Source organism: Lynx rufus, unplaced genomic scaffold, assembly GCF_022079265.1.
Source record: "Lynx rufus isolate CCGP_SWC_20201006 ecotype Redwood Valley unplaced genomic scaffold, mLynRuf1.p SCAF_8, whole genome shotgun sequence".
In the NCBI taxonomy this organism is placed as follows: domain Eukaryota; kingdom Metazoa; phylum Chordata; class Mammalia; order Carnivora; family Felidae; genus Lynx; species Lynx rufus.
Genome location: NW_025814896.1, coordinates 109,596,498 through 109,617,948, shown reverse-complemented (window position 1 = coordinate 109,617,948; position 21,451 = coordinate 109,596,498).

Below are 21,451 nucleotides of genomic sequence, written 5' to 3'. Positions count from 1 at the left end.
ACAAACCTTTAAAATCAGGAAATTACATTTTTAAAAATCTGGATTTCTGGATTTTCTCAAAAAATCAAAAGGTCTGATCATGGGATCACGTGATAACCATTGTCTGAAGCTGACTATGACCCTCCTTGGGAAGGGAAGTAGATTCTCCAGCTTGTTGCAGACTCCATTTCATATTCACGCTGCCTGCTTGATCCAACCCAAACAACTGAGCTTATGGCCCCTGACCACCTGATCAAAACTATGCATGGGGTTGCCTGATGCACCTGAAGTTGATAAACCCAAAAGTCATAGCCAGTTCAGCCTGAGATTGAAGAACAAATGCACATATGGAGGGAGAGACATACGTGTGCATAACACATAACAGGAGACATATGATCTCCTAGGAAGGCTGAGACATGAGGCCCATCCCCGAGGAAAAAACATTCTGAAACTCACAGCCCTCCTCCCTCTCCCCGCAAATCTTGGGCGACTGGCCAGCCCTGATAGGAGAGAAGGAGGAAAGAATCAAACATGCTATTATGTCCTGATCTAGTCTACAACAATCACCGTGTCGGGGGAGGCCCCAGAGCACTAGATCTGATTACCTAACGATCATGATTTTAGCTCGTAGAACAAGGCTGTTCCCATTAGTGACTGTATACAATTACTAACTGATATGCTTTTGGGATTTACCACAATATTCTTTTCAGGGATTTCTCATTTCTTATACCATTCCCCGCCCCCCCCAACCACACACACACACACACACACACACACACACACACATACACACACGCTCTTACTTGGATAGGTCTGACAGTAGGTGGCCCAAATGGAGTCTGGAAACTGGCTCTGTTTTGTCAGCATTCTATACATGTTTCTTGAGGGCCATTTCTTTCTTTCTTTAACCCTCACTTAATGACCACATCCATTTAAACCTATCTTCCTTGCTGACAGTCAGAGTCCAAAACTGAAAGGCCAGGGATGGGAGTGGAGGAATATTCTTACCAATTATTTTCAGCGAGTGCCTGCTTCCAAACGAAATCAGAACTGTTCAAATGTACTAACTTAAAGTCTCAGGATCTCAGTCCAGAAATAGCCGATATTCAATATGAACAAAAATGTGCATAGCATGATACAAGGCTGCATGTTGAAATGGGCAATTGAGTACAGATCCTTTAGCTGATGAGATGACAGAAATAGTACTTAAAAATTAGGACAGATAAAAAAAAAAAAAAATCAGCCAAACAGGGAACTGAGTTTCACAGAGATTACTGCGGCCTTTGGAGAAATTTCTATCAAACTGGATGCAGCCATAGGGAAATTAGGCTAGTGTAATAAGATCAGACATTTTGAGTCCAAAGCACCCCTTTAAGCACGGAAGGGCACAAACACAGCTTCCTCCTGATAACTCAGGGTAAGACAGTCTCTGTCTGTTCTACTTTCTGGTGGCCTAAGGAACATGCCTCAGGAAAATCCTGTTGAAAATAAAAGGGCTCATTCTACCTAAAGAATTTTAGTGCCTGGAATGTAGGTCCTGGTAGAACATCAAGGAATTGGACATCTTCTAGAATTCCTCTCGGATCCTTGCATCACCCTACGAAGTGCCTGAAAACAGCAATTTGGCAAGGATCTGTGAACAGAGAGATATTCCATAGACTGTAGTGGGTTTGCCTCCATTATTTAGTTTAGCCCAATTCAACCAGAACTACTCTGTGCCCAGCATTGTGCTAAGGGCTATAACAAATGTGAAAGAACTTTATGACAAAGCCCTTGACCTCAGAAGACTTGCCATCTTGTTGGGTAGGCTGAACCTATATATATGAAGGAATTAGAGAACGTAAGAATATAATTGTGAGACAAAATTGATCTAATCTTTACCTAATCTCAGGTTTCTTAGGTACCGTTCTGCAAATACATTTATTAAGTTATAACAAATTGGGGCGCTAGGGTGGCTCAGTTGGTTGGGTGTCTGACTCCTGGTTTTGGCTCAGGTAATGATCTGGCGTTTCATGAGTTTGAGCATCACATTGGACTCGGCACTGCCGGTGTGGAGCCTCCTTGGGATTCTCTCTCTCCTCTCTCTGTCACTCCCCCGCTCTCTCTCAAAATAAATAGATGAACTTTAATATATATATGTATATATATAATAAATTATAACAAATTAAATTAATTATAATTTAATATATTAAAACCCACCAGCAGGGCGTCTGGGTGGCTCAGTTGGTCAACATCCAACTTCAGCTCAGGTCATGATCTAATGGTTCGTGGGTTCGAGCCCCACATTGGGCTCTGTGCTGACAGCTCAGAGCCTGGAGCCTGCTTCAGATTCTGTCTCTCTCTCTCTCTCTCTCTCTCTCTGTCTCTTCTGCTCCTCCCCACTCATGCTCTGTCTCTCAAAAATGAATAAACGTTAAAAAAATATATATATACATATATATACACACATGATCGCATTCTGGCATAGCTACAATGAGTAGATAGATAATATCAAGTGTTGAAAAGAATGTGGAGCAACTGGACCTCCCATACATCAATGATGGAAGAACAAATCAGTAAAACCACTTTGGGAAATCCTTCGGTAGTACATGTAAATATAAATATATCCTATGATCCAGAAATTCTACTCCTGGATTTATACGCAGTTGAAATCCATATATATTTTCACCAAAAGACATAAAAAATGGTCATAGCTGCACTGTTCATAACAGCCCCCAACCGGAAGCAACTCAAATGGCCATCAATAGCAGAGTAGATATGTCACATACTCAGGCAAGAAGCCACTAAAGAGCCCTGGGAATAAATAAACCATAATTATACCCAACAATATGGATGAGTCCAACATAATGTGGAGCAAAAAAAGCCAGACCAAAAAAAAAAAAAAAAAAAAAAAAGACAACTACATACAACATGATTCCATTTGTATAAAGTTCAAAAGCAGATAAAATTTATCTATTGTGGTAGAACTCAAGATAGTGGTTACCTTTGTTCAGGGAGGGTAGTTATTGGAATGACAGGCAAAAGGAGTGATAATCATGATTTATTTCTTGATCTGGGAGGTGGTCAAATGAATGTTCACTTTGTGCATATTCACTGAGCTGTAGGTGATTTGCACACTTTTTTTTTTTAATGTTTATTCTATTTTTGAGAGAGAGAGAGAACAGAGCTGGAACAGGGGAGGGACAGAGAGAGAGGGAGACAGACTCTGAAGCAGACTCCAGGCTCTGCGCTGTCAGCACAGAGCCTGATGCAGAGCTCGAACTCACAAACCATGAGATCATGACCTGAGCTGAAATCAAGAGTTGGCCGCTTACCAACTGAGCCACCCAGGTGCCCCATCTGGGTCTGTGATTTGCACACATTTCTACGTAATTTGTCAATAAAGTAATCCATATAAGGGTCACATCAAGTGTTTCAAATGCATCAACATTTTCTAAAGATCTCTACCAGTCGAGATTCAAAGCCCGAAGAGTTGTAGAAATTGACTGCCAGTCATCTCTGACTGGGACCAGGAATTGCAGGTTTCTGAACTCCCTGTTCTGTTACTGATTCCCTAGACAACTTTAGAAAAACATTACTTGTCATACCTCTATTTTTAAAAATAGCAAGTTTGACTTTCATTCTTCAGTCACCATTTAATAATAGGTTTGCCTTTAAGGGTAAAATATGTGAAATTGCCCAGCAGTTGATGCTTTCAACATTAAATCAAAATGAAAATTCAAATCCCTTTCAATTTTCATGATAGGTAACACAATTCTGCTGCGCATAGGGAATGTGTCGTTATTGTCCAAAGGAGATTATTATCGGTCTCATTCTCTGCTCAGCCCACAGGTGAAGGTTAGGCTGTCTGCCATAAATCTTTACGTGCTCTCGTTTCCTTTCCTCTCGGAGAGACAGGGACAGGTGCTTTCTCAATCCCTACGTGGATGCATTCCCTTGCTCTGGGGAACAGGAGAAGAAACAAGTCTTAGCAAAATACGAGCCAGGAGGAAAAGAGAGTTGGTTTTGATGGAGGGGGACCTGGGGCCGTCACTTATCAGCTGGAAAACTGTAACAAGTCATTCCACCCCTCTAAATTTCAATTTACTCATGTTTAAGATGTAGCCAACACAATCCCTCTCCTACTTACACCATTGGGTTGTTTGGAGGGAAAAGTGAGCTTATGTATGTAAAAATGTTTTGGAAACTAGAAAGGGCTACGCAGATGCAAAGTATTATAATTATGTAAGAATGCTACCAGTAAACTCTGTTGTTTTAAAGCATAGCACAGTGAGCGAGACAAACGAGGTCCCAGTGTTCGAGCAACTCGTGATGAGGAGGTATTTTTATAGATGGTAAAAAGTCAAAAAGTAAATAAAGAAAACAAGACGACTTTGACAGCCAATAATATTGTAATAATGTTGTGTGGCAATAGGTGGTGATGACACTTATCGTGATGAGCAGTGAGTAATGTATAGAGTTGTTGAATGTTGTGCACCTGAACCCAATATAACACTGTATGTCAACTGTACTTCCATGGTAATAAGTAAGTGAGTTTGGTTCGTGAAAAGGTGCCATGGAGAAAATAAGGCAAAGCAATGCAATAGAGTGTGCCTAGGAGTTTTTGTTAGGTTGGGTGAGCAGGGACGTCAGAGAGGGGGCCATTGAGGCTGTGTGCTGAAAGTGAGGAGGAAGTTCTGGAAAAAAAGTGCTCCAGGCAGAGAGGGAAGGCTGAGGCCAAGGTACTAAAATAGGAAAGAGCTTGACATGTGCGAGGACCAGACAGAGAGGCCCTGGGGCTGGAGCAGGGAGCGATAGGAGAGGTGTCTGGAAAGGCAGGTAGGGGCTCAAGTGCAGAAAACATCATGGATTGTGCCAGAAGCTGGTCAGCTAGGGAAAGGGGGTCGGTAGGAAAGAGGGCACAGGACTAAGACTTGTTTATAGAAGAGAAATAACTGGCAGCAAAAGACTTTTCTCCCAGGGGAATAGCTATGAAATCATAAAATCAGGCTTTACTTCTGACTTGCAGTATTTTATATAAACACCACTCAGTTTCCGGGGGCGGGGGGGTTCACTTTGAGGCTAATGGAAGATAAGCTTCAGAGTGCCCTGCTTGTACAAGGCTCTTCCGGGCCCGGGAAGGCACTCCAGCACTCTTGTAATCAAAGTTGGTATTCTTTTTCTTTAAAAGATCTTTCCAAACCTGCCCCTACTCCTGAATGTACCCAAACGCAATTACAAATTTCTAGAATCAGCTTCAGCAACAATCAGGACCCAGAGGCTTGTAAATATGCTTCCTTTTGACTACTTCAGGGTCCTTCTCACCAGCCCAGGAAGTCTGGGATCTACATTTCTACAGGCTGCCCTACTCCCTCCTTCTCTTTGCCTTAGGAGGCCCTGGAGCCAGGTTTTCCGCAATCCTGCCCCAGATAACCTTCCCAGCCCCAGTCCCCATGGCTCCTCCAAGCCTTCTACCCTCCTGCACCTCCACTACCTTCCCGGCACCTGTAAAAACCTCCAGCAACGTGTTCCTGTTCTGGTGACACCCACATCTTCTCTTGGCCCCATATTTTTGCACCTGCTGTTCCTCATGCCTGTATGCCCTTCCGCCCGTTCTCCTGTCAAACCCCTGTTGCACCCGTATTCTATAAAGCTGAAGGCTTCTCCTCCTCCTCCTCCTCCTCCTCCTCCAATTACTGCTCCCATGACACTGAGTGCATCACCCAGTTAAGGCACCAACCTCACTGTATCAGAGTTAGTCATTTACCTGTGTGTCCTCGCATGTCCCCCCCAGCCGCACACTGGACTGGTTGAGCTCCTTGGAACAGGTCTTATTTTATTCATCTCCTTACCCCATCCCTGTACCTAGCACATCAAGTAGCTAATCAATGGATGGGAACCTCCCAAATGCTTAGCAGGACAGAACATGAGGGTTCAAGGAAACTTCTAGTTTTACCAACATACCTACAGGCTCTTTTTTTTTTTTTTTTAATTTACATACACATCCATCCCAGCAAGCCCAGTGCCTCAGTAGTGGCTGTTGGGTGCATAGTCATACAACTACCCAATGCAAAGTTCCCCTGTGGGCACCGACAGACAGCTCCCCTGCAAAACTGTCTGGCTCTCTGAGGGGCTATGGGTTTGGAAAGGAGGCCGATCTGGCTCAGTTGGGACTGGGTCCCCTGAAAACTCTTCCTGAAGCCCTGTGCTAGGAGCAAAGCTTTCCCAGAGCAGTCACAGGCCCTTTGCCAGGCAGCTGGGTTGTGGAGCCGCCTCCGTGTTTACTAAACAAACCCATGTGATTATCCTGTCAAGATCTGAAAGACAAAGACAAAAAAACTTAGCATCAATACAAGGCCACCTATTCAATTAAAGCCGCAAACCAGGGCAGCTAAAAGGCTGAATATAAAACAGTCAGGGAGAGTTTTAATAAGAGTGAGTTACATAACTTGAGACTTGCTTGAGACTCAAACAAAGGCATTCTTATCTCAAGGTTAAAGAAAGGAATTAAGACTAGCAGCAGTCTCCAAGCACTTTTCCTGTAAACTTTCTGCCAAGAAGCGAGGCTCGAGGCTGAAGGCTCCAGGCTCGGGGATGGGAACGCCGGGCCTCTACAGCTAGCCTTCCCCTGGGTTAACTAGGACATCTTCTGGGCAGGGGGTTGCTCCCCGCTGGTGGTGGAATCCCAGGCCTTTTCAAATCATCACCCTCTCACAATTGGAGAACTGTCCCATTCTGCCAGCCCCTCCTGTTAAGGATAAGAAACCGTGGAGGTCACCCTGCCAGGTAATGCAGGACAGGGACCAGGACGTCCACCATCCGGGACAGGGCCACTTTTGCTCCACCACAGGGCCTGCACCTTCAGACACATCCACGGACCCTCGATCAGCAGCCAAGAGCTGTGGGGGGGAAGAGAGGGCAAAACTGGGCATGTCCCCACCGCCCCCTGAACACTCTGAGACTAGCCCCAATCCCACCCCCCACCAAGGGTTCACCTCTCTCCCTTTTCTTTCTCCTCCTTCCTTCTTTCTTCCCCTTTCCTTCCCAGCCTGGCTCTGTCCTCAACCCATTTACAACAGAGGGATCCCGTCGCATTATTTTGTCTTACCGGTGGCACTGGGAGGCAATGAGGTCTAGAAACAAAATATTTCTCTTTCAATCTCTTCCCATCTAAGCCTTGCCCTGTCCAGGCTCTGGGCTCCCGCCCCCACCCCAGCCTTTTCCTCCCTGCTCCTGATTGTCACTTCTACAAAACTGGTCATGTTTAGGGGCACCTCGGTGGCTCAGTCAGTTAAGCATCTGACTGTTGATTTTGGCTCAGGTCATGATCACTGCGTGCTGACAGTGCAGACCCCACTTGGGATTCTCTCTCTCCCTCTTGTTCTGCCCTTCCCCCTGCTCATGTGCTCCCTCTCTCTCTCTCTCCCTTCTCTCTCTCTCTCACTCTAAAATAAATAAACTCACTTTTTTTTGTTTGTTTTGTTTTGTTTTTAAAGAATCCCAAGCAGGCTCCACACCATCAGCGCAGAGCCCGATTCAGGGCTCGAACTCACCAACTGTGAGATCATGACCTGAGCCAAAATCAATAGTCGGATACTTAACCAACGGAGCCACCCAGGCGCCCCAAATAAATACACTTAAAAAAGAAAAAAGCGCTGGTCATGTTTAAGGCAGAACCTACCATAAAGTAATTACATTTTAAGAGGGCACTCTTTGTAACGCTGGACAGCTTGTTCAACAAGAAACAGAGTCGTAACAGCAGACATATTTAAAAGATAAATTCTTTCAGACAGGGCATTCCAGACTTCCTTGAGATTAGAATTTACAGGTAACACTGCTGCTCTGAGGGGAATCAGAGCTCCCCAACCTCCAGGACACCACCTCCCTCAGGGAACAGGGTTCTGTCACCTGCTCCAGCCAGAGGCTCTTCCTTCAGTGGATCCTACATTTGCCATGCTGTACTCGGAGGTCACACCCTCAGGTGCCATCCTCATTGGGGATGTGCAACAGTAGTCAGCTCACAAGTCCTGACTTCCGCAAATAAGAAGAGGTTTGTCTCTGAGCCTCCTGTGCTGGTTGGTGGCTGGTTTATAGCTTTAAATCCAGCACGATGTGGTCCAAGCTGGTTCTGCGGAGGGACAATGAAGAAGTTCTTTGTTTGGGGTACCTGCTGGGCTAGATTAAAGTACCAGGCAGGCTCTTTGAGCACTGGTAGGCTCCCAGGAGTGTTGGGATTACACAATCTCTTGCTGGACAGACAGGCAGAACTGGCAAACTCACTGGGACGCGAGGTCTTGGGAGAGAGCTTTTTCCCTTTGACTCTGCCAGCGTCCCTAATCACACTGGCTCTAGATTTGGGGACTTTAAATGACAAAATGATAAGGTCTGGAATTTATTTTGCTGCTCCAAAGAAAATTGTAAGACTCCCCGTGGGCTGGAAAATTTTGTAAGTGTTGATTTTGAATAAGTGGCTCTTCCAAAAGCCGTTGGCATCAGCAAAGCACACCAAAGAGAATGAAAACTCACATTTCTGGGGAACCAGATCCGTGCTGCCACTTTCTCTTTACCAGCCAGGGTCTGTCTTAAATTTGCATCAAAACAAAGGACACCAGCTGCAAAATGGGCGGCTATTGCTGGGTTGTTTTGCATTTTTTCCATCATCTTATTTAGAAAGCAAATATTACTATTCCTTATTTTGTCTCCCTCCAAGCAAAATGGTCTTTTGGGTCCAGCATATTTCGGGATTAGTAAGGGGTCAGAGAGAAGGCACAGGGTGTATGAAGGCATGTGTTTGAATTTTTAGGGCTGCTTTTAGAACAATCTAAGAGTGAAGTCTCCCCAGGGTGCCCAACTGGTCCCAGGGGGCAAAGCCCCTACAATGAATCAATCAGGGGGACTGGGATGAGTAGAAACAGGGAGAAGGCTGCCTCTTCAGTGGCATCCAAGAGGTGGGCCTGTTGACTTCTGACTGCACTTCTGGAAACTACCATCCACCTCTACTGAGTATAGCCACAGGAAAGAGCCATAGAATATCTCCATGGTGTCTCCTGCATGGATGTCATTGAAGACGTGGTATAATCACCATCTCTTTATGAGGATTCTCAGCAGAAATTTCATTCTGGCCTTAATACCACAGACATACATACGTCTCTTGAACAATTACTCCACCTTATGGCATTTTATGCATTCTTCCAAACAGTCTTCAGAACCCAGCCATATATTCTGGATGGATCCTGTCTCTGTAGTTCTATCAGGGCTGCTCTGGGGGGTGTGGAGGGGAGGGATCTGCCTGCCCAGACCTTTCAAATCCCAGAGAATACTTCCCAGGAACAGTCAACCCAGACCCAGAGCTTTAAGAAGACTGACCTCAGCCCAAAAGCAAATCCCCATGGACATATTCTTTCACTAACAAATATTTCATATGACAAATATGTATGGAGCACCTACTATGTGTCAGAGGATATAGGCATGAACGTGGCGGGCACAGTTCCTTATTCTCATAGAGTATGCAATCTGGTAGGATTCACCTCACTGGATCTCCTTGAATTTGGAGATATGTCAATGAAATTAACAGGCAGCTTAAGGTGGAAACCTCAGAAAAAGACCAGAAGACCAAAATAACAACAACAAAAAGATGATCTGAGCCAGAGTGAATGAGGACACTTAGAAAAAGTGAAAGAACTATATTTCTGTTAGCTGTGTAATCTTAGGCAAGTGACTTAACCCCTGGGCTCCCATCTGAAAAATGATGATACCACAAAGGCTTATAGTGAAAAACAAGTGAGATGATAAAGCTCATTGCACATACTTAATAAACACTGGCTGCAGTTACTTTTACTACTATCCAAGTAGTGCTGAGAGGAGAAGGGCTGTTGGCATGGGCATTGTGGCCACATGACCTGTTCCAGCAGGATTAGTGTTAGAAATGGAAATGTGGGGACAATGAAGGGGTCATGTCCGTGATGTCACCTGAAGTCCTATTTGTTCCAGTAGAAGCTATTTTTTTCTCTTACACTTCAACAATTTCTTTTTTTTTTTTTTTAACGTTTATTTATTTTTGAGACAGAGAGAGAGCATGAACAGGGGAGGGTCAGAGAGAGGGAGACACAGAATCTGAAACAGGCTCCAGGTTCTGAGCTGTCAGCCCAGAGCCCGACGCGGGGCTTGAACTCACGGACCGCGAGATCATGACCCGAGCCGAAGTCGGCCGCTTAACCGACTGAGCCACCCAGGCGCCCCACACTTCAACAATTTCTAATCACAATCCTCATAACTTCCCTCTTTTCAGGTACAGTGACTCCCATTGTCCCTTCCATTTTACTGAGGAGAGTGGTTTCCGTTTTATTGATCTTGGCCAAATTTAGAAAGTTAGCACAGATAGAAAGTGTAGACCTTCTACCCCATATCCCATGTTTGTGCATTTTCTGTTCCGAGGGAAAGAGGAAATCAATTTGTTTTCTTCCTTGTTCCTTTGGCGCAATAGCAAGCAGGGTCACATGATACAGACAAAGGTCTAAGCAGCGTACATTCTAATTTAGGAGTTCCTTACAATTGGCTTTGGGGTTATTGCTTCTCTAAAGTAAATAGTCAAATACCTCCTTAAATGTAACATCTTAGTGCCTGCTGGTTGCAGCCCTTGACCTAGAATTCTGGGATGCAAAAATGTTAGGGAAATTCCAAAGATGTGGTTCCCTCTTTGGCCCACATGTTAGCTTCACTGAATGGCTCACTTCTGTTTCAAGGGATTGGTCTGCAACATACAATCTGGGCAATTAAAGTTGCATTTCAAAGCAGCAAGATTCTAAACTCCCAAGATTTTGAAAACAGTCTCATTGTACCCATCAGCCCCTACCCACACCCCTTCCTCCACTCTCCAGCAGAGAATAGCTCTATAAACAAAGTGGTGACAGGGAATACCCACAAGGCCCATCCCCAGCACCAGGGCCCCAGAAGTTGAGACACACTTAAAGGAAATGGCCTTGCTGTACGAAAACCAAGAAAGGCTAGGAGAGGATGGAGAAAGAGCATGCCACTAGTAAGTTCTACTCATGCAAGGAGCCCAGATCAGTGATTTAAAAATAGAAAAGGGCAAATTTTCAAGCCCTCATGCCTTAATTCTCTATATAGTGCAAATGACTATATGCAAATGAGCTAGGTTGGGCTCAACAGAATCCCAGTTTATTGACCCCCAGTTACCTTCAGGGGATTGGTGGGCCCTTTTGACTCATTGCTGATGAAACTTGGGTGAAGAAAAACTCATGGGGCATAAACTGGAGTATCCAAGACCTAGAGTTATCTGTGCCCATTGGCAACAGTTTTTGGACAGAGAAAATGTTTTTAGGAAGCTACTCTATCATTCAGGAGACCACCCCCCTCCCCCTTACTTCTCTTATCTCCTCAGCCTCTTAAGAACCGTTGAGGGCTCATCAACTATTCATTCTGGCAGAGTGATAAGGAGGTATGCTCTTGTTTTCTATGATAAAGTTTTTGTGTTCTGTGTTCACGCTCAGGCAAGGAGCCACAAGCCTGGGAGATTTATCAATTTATTACTCATGCCAATTTTGGGAGCTCGCAGGTTTGAATCAAGCCAGAGATACTTGCTATTGTATAAACCTAGCAAACCAGTGCGGAAAACGCAGGAGGAGAGAATATATATATATATTCTTTGACCAAGTTATTCATTTTGGCAACATCCCGTCTCCCAGATCAATTGCCCGTTTAATCATAATGCCTCATAGCCACATGACCCTTCAGGGAGCGCTTACAAAGCATGTTCCCATTTGTTATCTCCTGACCTTCCTAGCAGCCTTCTGCTGTGGGCTTGACTGGTGTTATCACAGAGCAGGCTCTGGACTACGAGCCAGAAGGAGAGGGCTCCAGCTCCAGCCACTTCCTTGACTGATGTCCTTGGGCAATTTTCCTTAAACTCTGATCCTCAGTCTTCTCTTCTGCACAAAGAAGCAAAAACACTCAGAGATGGATGGGACTACACAGCTTTAGCTTCAGGACCTACCATCTGCACAGGCTGGGAATCTAATTTTGACATAGTTTGTGTCGTTTTTCTTAGAGAAGGCTCCCCAAATTGTAATAAGCTTCAGGACTCACAAAACCTAGATCAGTCCCCCAATAAGACCTGCTCAGTCTAGTACCAGGAAGCCAAAATATGATAGGTATTTCTATGGCTTCAGCTCTGCCACATGGCCTCTGATGATCACCATTCATCCCCCTGTACCAGATGGACTTTGTTGGTCCCCCTCCTGGATAGCTGTGAAGGGCTCACTGCTGGCCTCATCTCTGGAGAATTGCCTTTCACTGCATGGGAGCCCCTTGTCCTGGCGATCGCACCATCCCTTCCGTTTGGGGCAGTGGGCCAATGTCTGATTGACATGGAGTAGCCCCTTATACAAACAGTTGCAGCCCTATCTCAAGGTGGAACCAGCTCTGTGATACCATCCGTGCTCCTTTGGGATCATATCAAAGCTAGACTGCAGCTGGGATGACATCCTGGCTTAGCTTCTTCCTCATTATTTCCATGCCAAAGCCCGTCCGGTCCACTTTCAAACATAGTCAAAAAGCCCCTGAGACCCACTGCAGCCAATGCTCAGACTACTGCACAGAAGTGCTTACTAATTCCGTGACTAGCATCCCTGTCTGAGGCCCATCCTGGGCACCTAACAAAGTCCAGAGATCCAGAGTTATAAGGACCTTTGGAACTAGGCAGTGGGAGGGTGGAGGTAGTGATGTTGAGCATTTGGTAGAACTCTGAACTGTGCCCACCCCACCCTTAGTATCTTCTCTGAGCGCTTGCTTTAGATGTTAAGAAGGAGACCAAACGATGAGAAAAGAATGACTGCTAACATCATGTCTCTTTTGATCATTTTCATGGCATTTTTTACTGCAGGAGATTTATAACTCGTTCTTTGTCCCAGCTGAATAGAAGAGGAATCCGGACTCTCCAGTGTTGCCTGTCATTTTGGAGAAAGACAGAATTTAGGAGGAAAGAGAAGATTTAGAGGCTGTTTCTGTCTCATCTCTGACTTGGTTTGTGACCTTAAATGAATTAATTGTCACCTTTCAGCACTTGCACGTGTGGCATCAACACTTACTGTCATACCCCACAAAGAGCAAAGATTCTTGGAGAGAGATCATCATAATAGCAAGACCACCGTCTATAAAAGAGGCATACTTTTTAAACCATCAAAAAGGACACACAAGACATTCCTCATGAAAGGGAATAAAATGTGGGGCAGGATGTACCCAAGTGTTTGCTCCCCCAGGCCCTTAGCCCTAAAGGATCTAGAGATAACTAGCCTACCACTTCCTTACAAGAGACAGGTATAGGCTTTGCAGGCAACTTATGAGGACCTAGGTCCAACTCCAGGGGCATCATTCAAGGGAGAGGGGAGCAGGTAAGCCCGGGAGCTTAGGCAGGTACATCTCAGAAACAGCTACTACAGGATGGAAAAGCCCAGTTAGAGGACTAAAGACCCAAGAAGCAAGGGCCCAGGGAACTCACTCAGGTAAGGCTCCCAGTGCCCAACACGCAACTCATCAGAATCATAGATTTTCTGGGCCAGCGGCTTCCTATAGACATCCTCGGAATTTATCTCAGAATGTGGGCAGTCCTGTACTTGAGTGGGGGGGCATAATAACAGGAGTCACTGTGTGACCTTGGGCACTTACTTGACTTCCCTTTCCTCATATGTAGTAATTCCTCCTTGATTCATCTTTCAGGCTGGTATTAGAGTCTGTCTGAGGCAGTATGTATGAAATTGCTTTGTAACTGGTAAAGTGCCACCTGTAAATGTAAGATGGTGATATCTATGGTTAGATAAGGAGGGAAAGAGAAAAGAAAGCTTTTCAGAATAGGAAGAAAGGAGCTCCAAGATCTGTAGGCTCATTTAGCCTGGTCTCTGAGCCCATGCAAAGGCAGGCTTGCAATGCAGGCTTGCAGCTTTCTCTGCTGTTGACGGGGAGCTGGAAAGAGCCCCAGGCCCAGTGTCCAGTGCTCCTGGCAAGAATGAATCTGCCTTTGGGTGTCCACAGAAATGGGAGCTGCAGTCTCCCTATCCCAAGCAATCACATATGGTCCATCTGTCTGACTGTTCTCTGCCATGATTTCTGGTTCCAATTTCCTCTCCAGCTCCCTGTTGGGACTAGGGCCCATTCCTGAGCTCTGGTCCAATTGGCTGGGGCCCTGCTCCTTCCTGTCTCTTCCCCAGGACAGATGGACATGTTGGATAAACATGTTGGATATACATAGTACACCCAAACTCTCCTTAGATATCCTACCCTCTGCTCTACCTGCTTAACTTGGATACAATTCTCCCATGGACCAGCCCTGTCCAGATCACACTTAGTACCACTCCCCAAGCTTAGTGGTTTGAACCATGGGTTCTACTCCTGGGGGAGGGGGAGTCTGTTGCCATTCCCCTATACCCCAGCTATTTCCCCCTCACCCGTAATCAGCATCAGTTGCAATTTTCTCCCTCCGCCCCATTGGGAGCCCACAGTACTGGTAATGACAAATTTTAATATCCTTCTCCAAAAATTTCGGCAAAGACAAGAAAGGCACAAGATAAAAGGCTCAAAAGAGATAAGCATGTACTTCCAAAACGTTCATCCTTCAAAGGAAGAATCAAAGATAATTAAAATATTAGTGAGGGAAGCACAGGTAGATGAGTTATATTTGCAAATTCTTTAAATTATAAATTAAGGTGCTATCGCTTTAAAAAAGTTTTTTCCACTTAAACAACTTAAGTAATTGAAGTTATGAAATTTGTAGAACCTTGATTGCCTGTGAAATAAATATACCTTGTAGGTACTGCACACACCATTGATGATTGTATGTTGTATGCACTGCGTTGATGTTCCTGATAATCCTCAAATAAGTGGAAAAAAGACATTAAACTATCAGGCCAAACAGAGTGAGGTTGCTTTCGTTACTTATCTAACAGTTTGAAAATATGACATGTGATGACTGTTCCTCTGCTGGACCAGGCAGGAGTGGACTGTGGGTGGCTGAGTGAGGGTAGAGTGGCCCTCATTGCTGTCCCTCGAGCAGAGCAGGGTACTCCCAGTGGCTTCATCTTTAACTGCCCCCTCTCCCCCCCCCCCCACACACACACTGCTGAACCACACACACTGATTGGAACCAAGTGGCAGTTGGTAAGAAGTGACCTCGGGGGCCTGGATTGGACAGTCAGAAGACGAAGTAGGAAGACAGAGATGGAAGCAGAGATATGAAATTGCCTACTTGGGAAAGAGGCTGGAGCTGCTTTTGATAAAGCCTCTGTAGCTTTGGGATGGCCAGGGAGGGAGCCATTTAGGCATCGGGTGGGTCTGGATGCTTCTCTTCCTCTAGGAGCCTGTGCGAGAAGGCTAGGTCCCTGGCTGTAGAGAAAGACTGAAGACATTTCTGTTTGTTTGGGGTTTTCTTTTTTAATGTTTACTTATTTATTTTTGAGAGAGAGAGCGGGAACAGGGGAGAGGGAGAGAGAGGGAGAGAGAGAATCCAAAGCAGGCTCTGCACTGTCAGCACAGAGCCCCACAAGGGGCTCAAACAAATGAAATGTGAGACCATGACCTGAGTCAAAGTCGGACGCTTAAGTGACTGAGCCACCCAGGTGCCCCAAGACATTTCTGTTTTTGATGCTACTTCACCTGCTGTTCCGCAGCTGGTCAGAAAGCAGATCATGACTTTCTCCTGAAGTCACAACAACTTAATCTACTCACCTCTGAAATTCACCGATCTTGCAACACCAAAGATGGGCACAGTCTCAAGCTTAGAATATCTAAGCATCTGCAACAGGGATTCCCACTTCGTTTCGTTTAGTGGGAAGTCTCTACTTCTTTTATCTTGATTATCAAGTAATGTGGTTGACTGTTTAGGTCAAGTCTGGTAAATAAAACAGGTATATACAATCTGGGACCCCAAATGGCAGTGTGAGCAGGTGAGCCCCTGACTAAGATGGCTCTCAGGAGCTTTGCTGGAAATGCCTGCTCTCTAACTACACAGCAGAAAGGACATTTCTGCAGAGAGCAAAGGTAACCAATGAGAGAAGAGGAGGAAGGGCCCTCATGAGGGTCAAAAGCCAGAATTGCCAAGTATTGTGCTCTTGGTTACTCCTCAACTTAAAACCCTTCTGCGGCTTTCCCTTGTTGAAGGGTAAACGCCAATCACCATTGTCCATTAGGGTGACACACAGGACCTGGCTGGGCCCTATCTCTTGACAAGACCTCTAGACATTCAACTTCAGGCATCTAGATTGCTAGCGACTGGGTTGATCTAGCAACTATTTGACCATGTGTCAGCTTTCCTCATGCTGGAATAATCTCTGCCCACACCGGTGCCTAGGAATTGCTTCTTCATCCTTAAGAATCAGATCCCCCCACGAAAAAAAGAATCAGATCCCCCCCGCCCCCCAGCAACCTGCCTTCCCCAGTTGACCATTCCCTCCTTGGGCCACTACGGTAGTCTCCTCACCACTTTATTAGACTCACTGATTTTATAAGTCTGTAAATCCCTCCAGGTGGGGGTGACCATGTCTTGTCTGCCTCCCTACTTCCAGTGCCCAGCACTCTGCATGACATACACCAGATACTTCACCAATGTTTGTTGAATCAAATTGAATTGACATTGAGTATGGCTCTGACATAACAAGCCATTTTCTTTTTCTTGTTCAACTCACAAACAATGTGAGAAGAAAAGATAAAGTAATAGGTGCATATCAGCTTTAAATAAATTACTTTAGAGAACAAGTCCTATGTGAACTTTGGATATACAAATTCTATCAAAGTGTACATGGAGGTAAAACCAAATTTGTCTCCTTAGTTTACAGTCTTGCTCTAGACTCAGGATAACATTCAGTTAACTTGATTCATCAGTGGTTGCAAAGAGAAGTGGGTGTTCTGATTAATCAGGTAAAGAACCATCATAAAAGAAAACAGGAGACCTGGATCCCGGGTCCTGGTTTTTCCACTTACTACCTTCTGTGGACTCGGGGCAAGTCACTTCGTCTCAATTCCTTCCACTTTAGACTGTGGATTATAAAGTTTTCTTGTTTAAAATACTGGGTAAACGGCAAATTGATCTGCCAATATAAGATATCATTAGGTATACCTGGCCAATTCCCCAAGAGTAAACTCCAAATATATTTAACCCCCAAAATTATTGAGCAAAAATCACATTTTTTTTTTTTTTTTTTTTTTATGATTCAGAAGACATGCAGCAAGTGCTTTGGGCTCTTCGTTACAAACATCATTTACCATTATATCATAACTTTGTGGCAATACCAGTTAATAGTTCCATTTGCTAGAATGGTGTATAAGCCAACCTTTAAATAATATTGTATTATTTCTGAACGGACACACCATGGAACAATATAATGAGGTTACTGCCAAAACAGCTATAAGTTTTTGTGAGTGAAATGCATAGTTAGGTCTGGAAAGGATTGTTTCAGCTCTGTAAGCTTAATCATGGTTTACTGGCCCCGAGTGGGTTTGGAGGGATGGTGTCAGGCATTTCGATGTGTGGTCAGTGACTCACACTCAAACCACTGTTTTCAGCCAAGAGAATCAAACATTTGGGCAATAAGCCTTGTAAAATTCTTATTTATAGGGAGGTTAGGCAGCCTTTGGGATTAGTCTCATCCAAAGGGAATCTTAAAGACCTTCATTGACTGCAAGTCTGGATATGCCTATTTACCACGGTGACTAGGAACTGCATTCTAGGGAAAACACCGGTCTTCCTGCAGACTTTCTAGAAACCATATATTGTGGTGAACATTACTTCATAAAGAAGTGAACTGGGAGCTGAACAAAAGCTGTCCACTAAGGCTACAAGTTTGGTCTACTCTAAACTCATCCACCGCTAGGAAATTCCATTTGCAATTTTGTTCTGAGATAGGACGAGAAAGAAAAGGTGGAAGGCGTTCTTGGGGCAAAGACTGTGCATGAAAATCTCTAGAGAAATAAACCCAGGTTTGGTAGAGTGAGGACAGAAGAATTGAATGAGTGATTCAAGCCAAGAAAGGGCTGGATATGAGATGGAGAAATCGAAAATCATGGTGGATGGGAAGGAGAAGCTGCTGGAAAGAGGGAGAGTGAAGACAAGTCCCATTCGGTGTTGAGGCACCTTTGTAAAACATGAACACGAAAGAGCACCGTCAGTGATTAAGGAGGTAGCAGAAGTGAGAGAGAACCAGCACATAGGAATAGCGACAATGAAAGAGAGCGCCTTTGCACTGGTCCTAAAATGGTACAACCCGCATGAAGACCGAGCTTCTCAAGTGAGGGCCGCGTGGCTGCACCAGCCACACCTGGAACTTGTTAGAAATGCAGAGGCCCAGGCCCCACACAGACCTACTAAATCAGAACCTGCATTTTAACAGGATCTCCAGGGAACTGGATGCACAGGAAATTAAGCCATGGTATTTCTATGGCCCTTGCAACTTCATCCCCTCCTTGTATTTGTTCTTCTTCTTCTCCCCTTCATCTTTCATCATCTTCTTCCCCCAATTCTCAAATGAGGTCATGTGTGAAAATCAATATCCGCATGTCTCGACTTGGTCTAATTCAAACACTCAAATATGTCTCTGCTTGGTCCCAACTCAAAACACAAGCAGCCTCAGTTCATGAACATATGAACGAAACAGTTTCATTGGGCCCCAGAAAAACAGCAGGCAAGAACCCTCCCCCACAAGCTCTATATTTATGTCATTTATTTATACAGAGCCTTAAGTGTACACAGGGCTTTGTTGGGGAACATGCCAACAAAAGACTACGATCCTTGCCCTTTAAAAAATATTTTCCTTTTTCTCTTATGCCCTAGGGAATAGTTAGGGTGAGAATGGAGTTATGAAATCTTTGAACCAAAATATGCGAAATGAATAGAAGGAAGCCGTAGGTATTTGTTAGGGCCTCCAGACCTCTTTAAGAAAACAAGCAAGACTTTCCCAAACAATACGCTTGAGCAGATTTTTGCTGTGCAAGGAAGCAAGTGCTCAGATGATTGCAGCAGCCTCAAACACACACACACACACACACACACACACACACACACACACACACAGGAAATCTTAAAGGCATTTGGCCAAAGGTAGCCATTTAACAAATAAATTTATTAAAGGGATTTTTTAAGTTTATTTATATATTTAAAGAGACAGAGAGAGCGTGGTGAAGGAGCAGAGAGAAAATCCCAAGCAGGCTCCACACTGTCAGTGCAGAGCCCCATGCAGGACTCGAATTCATGAACCATGAGATCATGACCTGAGGCGAAGTTGGACGCTTAACCACCTGAGCCACCCAGTTGGAAATTTAAAAGGAAATTTTAAAAGGGAAAATATGGAATGGCACTTATAAAAAAAAAAAAAAACAGTTACGTAAAATATGAAACAACCATTTGATAAAATATTATGTAGCCACTCAAATCAGGATTTCAACAATATTTAGTGCAAAACAGTAATAATAAGTGGTAAGGTAGGATACAATACTTTGTATTCACCATTATCCCACTTTTATGTAAATAAAAAAGGGGAACTAAATCTACCAAAATGTTAATGATCTATATCTCTGAAATTGATACGAGTGATTGAAATGTTATTCTTTGCACTTTGCTGTATTTTTCCAACTAGTGTGGACACATACAAGTCGTATGAGTACTTTTCTAAATGGTCACATTTGTTTGGGTAAAAGTTATTTCTTGACTCCACAAATTCTCCTCTCTCTCTAAGGCCTTACCAAAGCCCACTTAATTTTCTGATCCAGAAAACAGTGATTCAAAGAATGGTGATTTCATCCGTTGGAAAAGTCACGCTGGTTCTAGACAACGAGAAGAGGGTGAAGCAGGGTTGGAAGGGGGTCAGAATGAGGAAATTTAACACCCTAAATCCTCTTACATCAGGCCCTTCAGTGTGAGATTCCAGACTTCATTCAACGTGTTTTGCATTCCCAAACACACCCATTATTGATTGATATGGAAACACCTTCTAAAGTCCAAAAGCATGGTTTGTGTACTATCCAGAAGCTCAAGAGTGGACTTTGTTCACTAGTGCTCAATTTTGATGTGTGTTGGAGTTGCCTGGAGAGCTTGAAAAAATATTAAAGCCCAGGTCCTACCCTCAGAGCCTCTGAGTTTCCTGGTCCAGGGTGTGGCCTAGGCATGTGGGTTTCCTTACGGCTCCCAGGTGATTTACCATGGAACACCGTAGCCACAACCACTAGTACCCAAACTCCCCTGCAGCCCCACTGATGTGGGTTCCCCTAGCCAGGTGTGTTCAGCATTAGTCAGTCCCATTGCCGGCTTCTGGAATCTGGTCAGGTATTTGGCTCCGGGCAGAACAGCTACCTGACCATAATGAACTTCAAGGTGGCCAGCCAGGTTCTATTACTGTACAAGAGGAAGAGGACCAGTTTCAGTGGGCAAGTCCAATCCTGACCACATAGCACATACCTGCCTTTCACGGCCAAACAGACCCAGGGTAGTTTGCTTGGCCAAGAGCTCTCAGCTACTGAGTGGTCGGGTCGAGATTCTCACTCTAAAGCTTCAGTCTTTCCACTGTGCTACAGGATAAAACGTCTAACGCATTTTTTAAAATATTTTTTGGATTTCAGAATAATTTCCAACTGATAGAAAATTTGCAGAGATAGCACAAAGAGCTCCTGCGCAATCCCTCACCCAGCGTCCCCTAATGTTAACGTCTTACCTAGCCAGGGTGCTTCTGTCCAAACCAACACATCGACATTGCTACATTTTTATTATTAACTCCAGACTTTATCCAGATTTCACCAGTGATTCCATGCTGAGCACTAATGCATTTAATAACACAGGAAAAGTCACGGGATGAGTAGTTATCAAATGCAGACAATAAAAAGAGCATCCTCTCTGGATGAGAGAGGTCTAGGCACATATCTCAGAACTGGTGGGATCCCCGATGTGCCTGGATGGGATGTGTTCCAGGGGTAGGGCAGGCATCCAGCTCTCAGGAATGTTCCATAGGCCTCAGTGTGCTAAATGCCTGAGGAATTTGCAGCGCACATTGGACAGAGAGTATAAACCTCCAACCACAGACTCTGGGACCAGAGAGGAACAAGAGGTTGAGCATTTCTATGCATGACAGGAGAGACTTTCCCACGCCCTGATCAGTGTGACTGTTTTGTGCTGCACTCTGGCAGAGGTGCAAAGCCTCCAGATCCAGGCTCATTTCTGAAGTTACTTCCCAAGTCAAAGGAACGAAAATAACAAATTAAATATTCGGGCTTGCTGCATCTGAGGAGTCTCTTTGCTTGGCTTCTCCAGGGGCCACCTTGGCCCAGAGGCTACATAGGGCTCGTGCAGCAGGTGCTAGGCTGAGCAGGCCACGGCCAGAAGGGAGCCAAGGTGGGCTTTCCTCAGCAGAACCCCAGGATCCTCGGGTGCCTCTCAGCTCCGCTTCCCTACCTGGAGAGTAGGGAAGCTGGACTCGGTGCCCAAGGCAGGTTAGGACTGACTGAC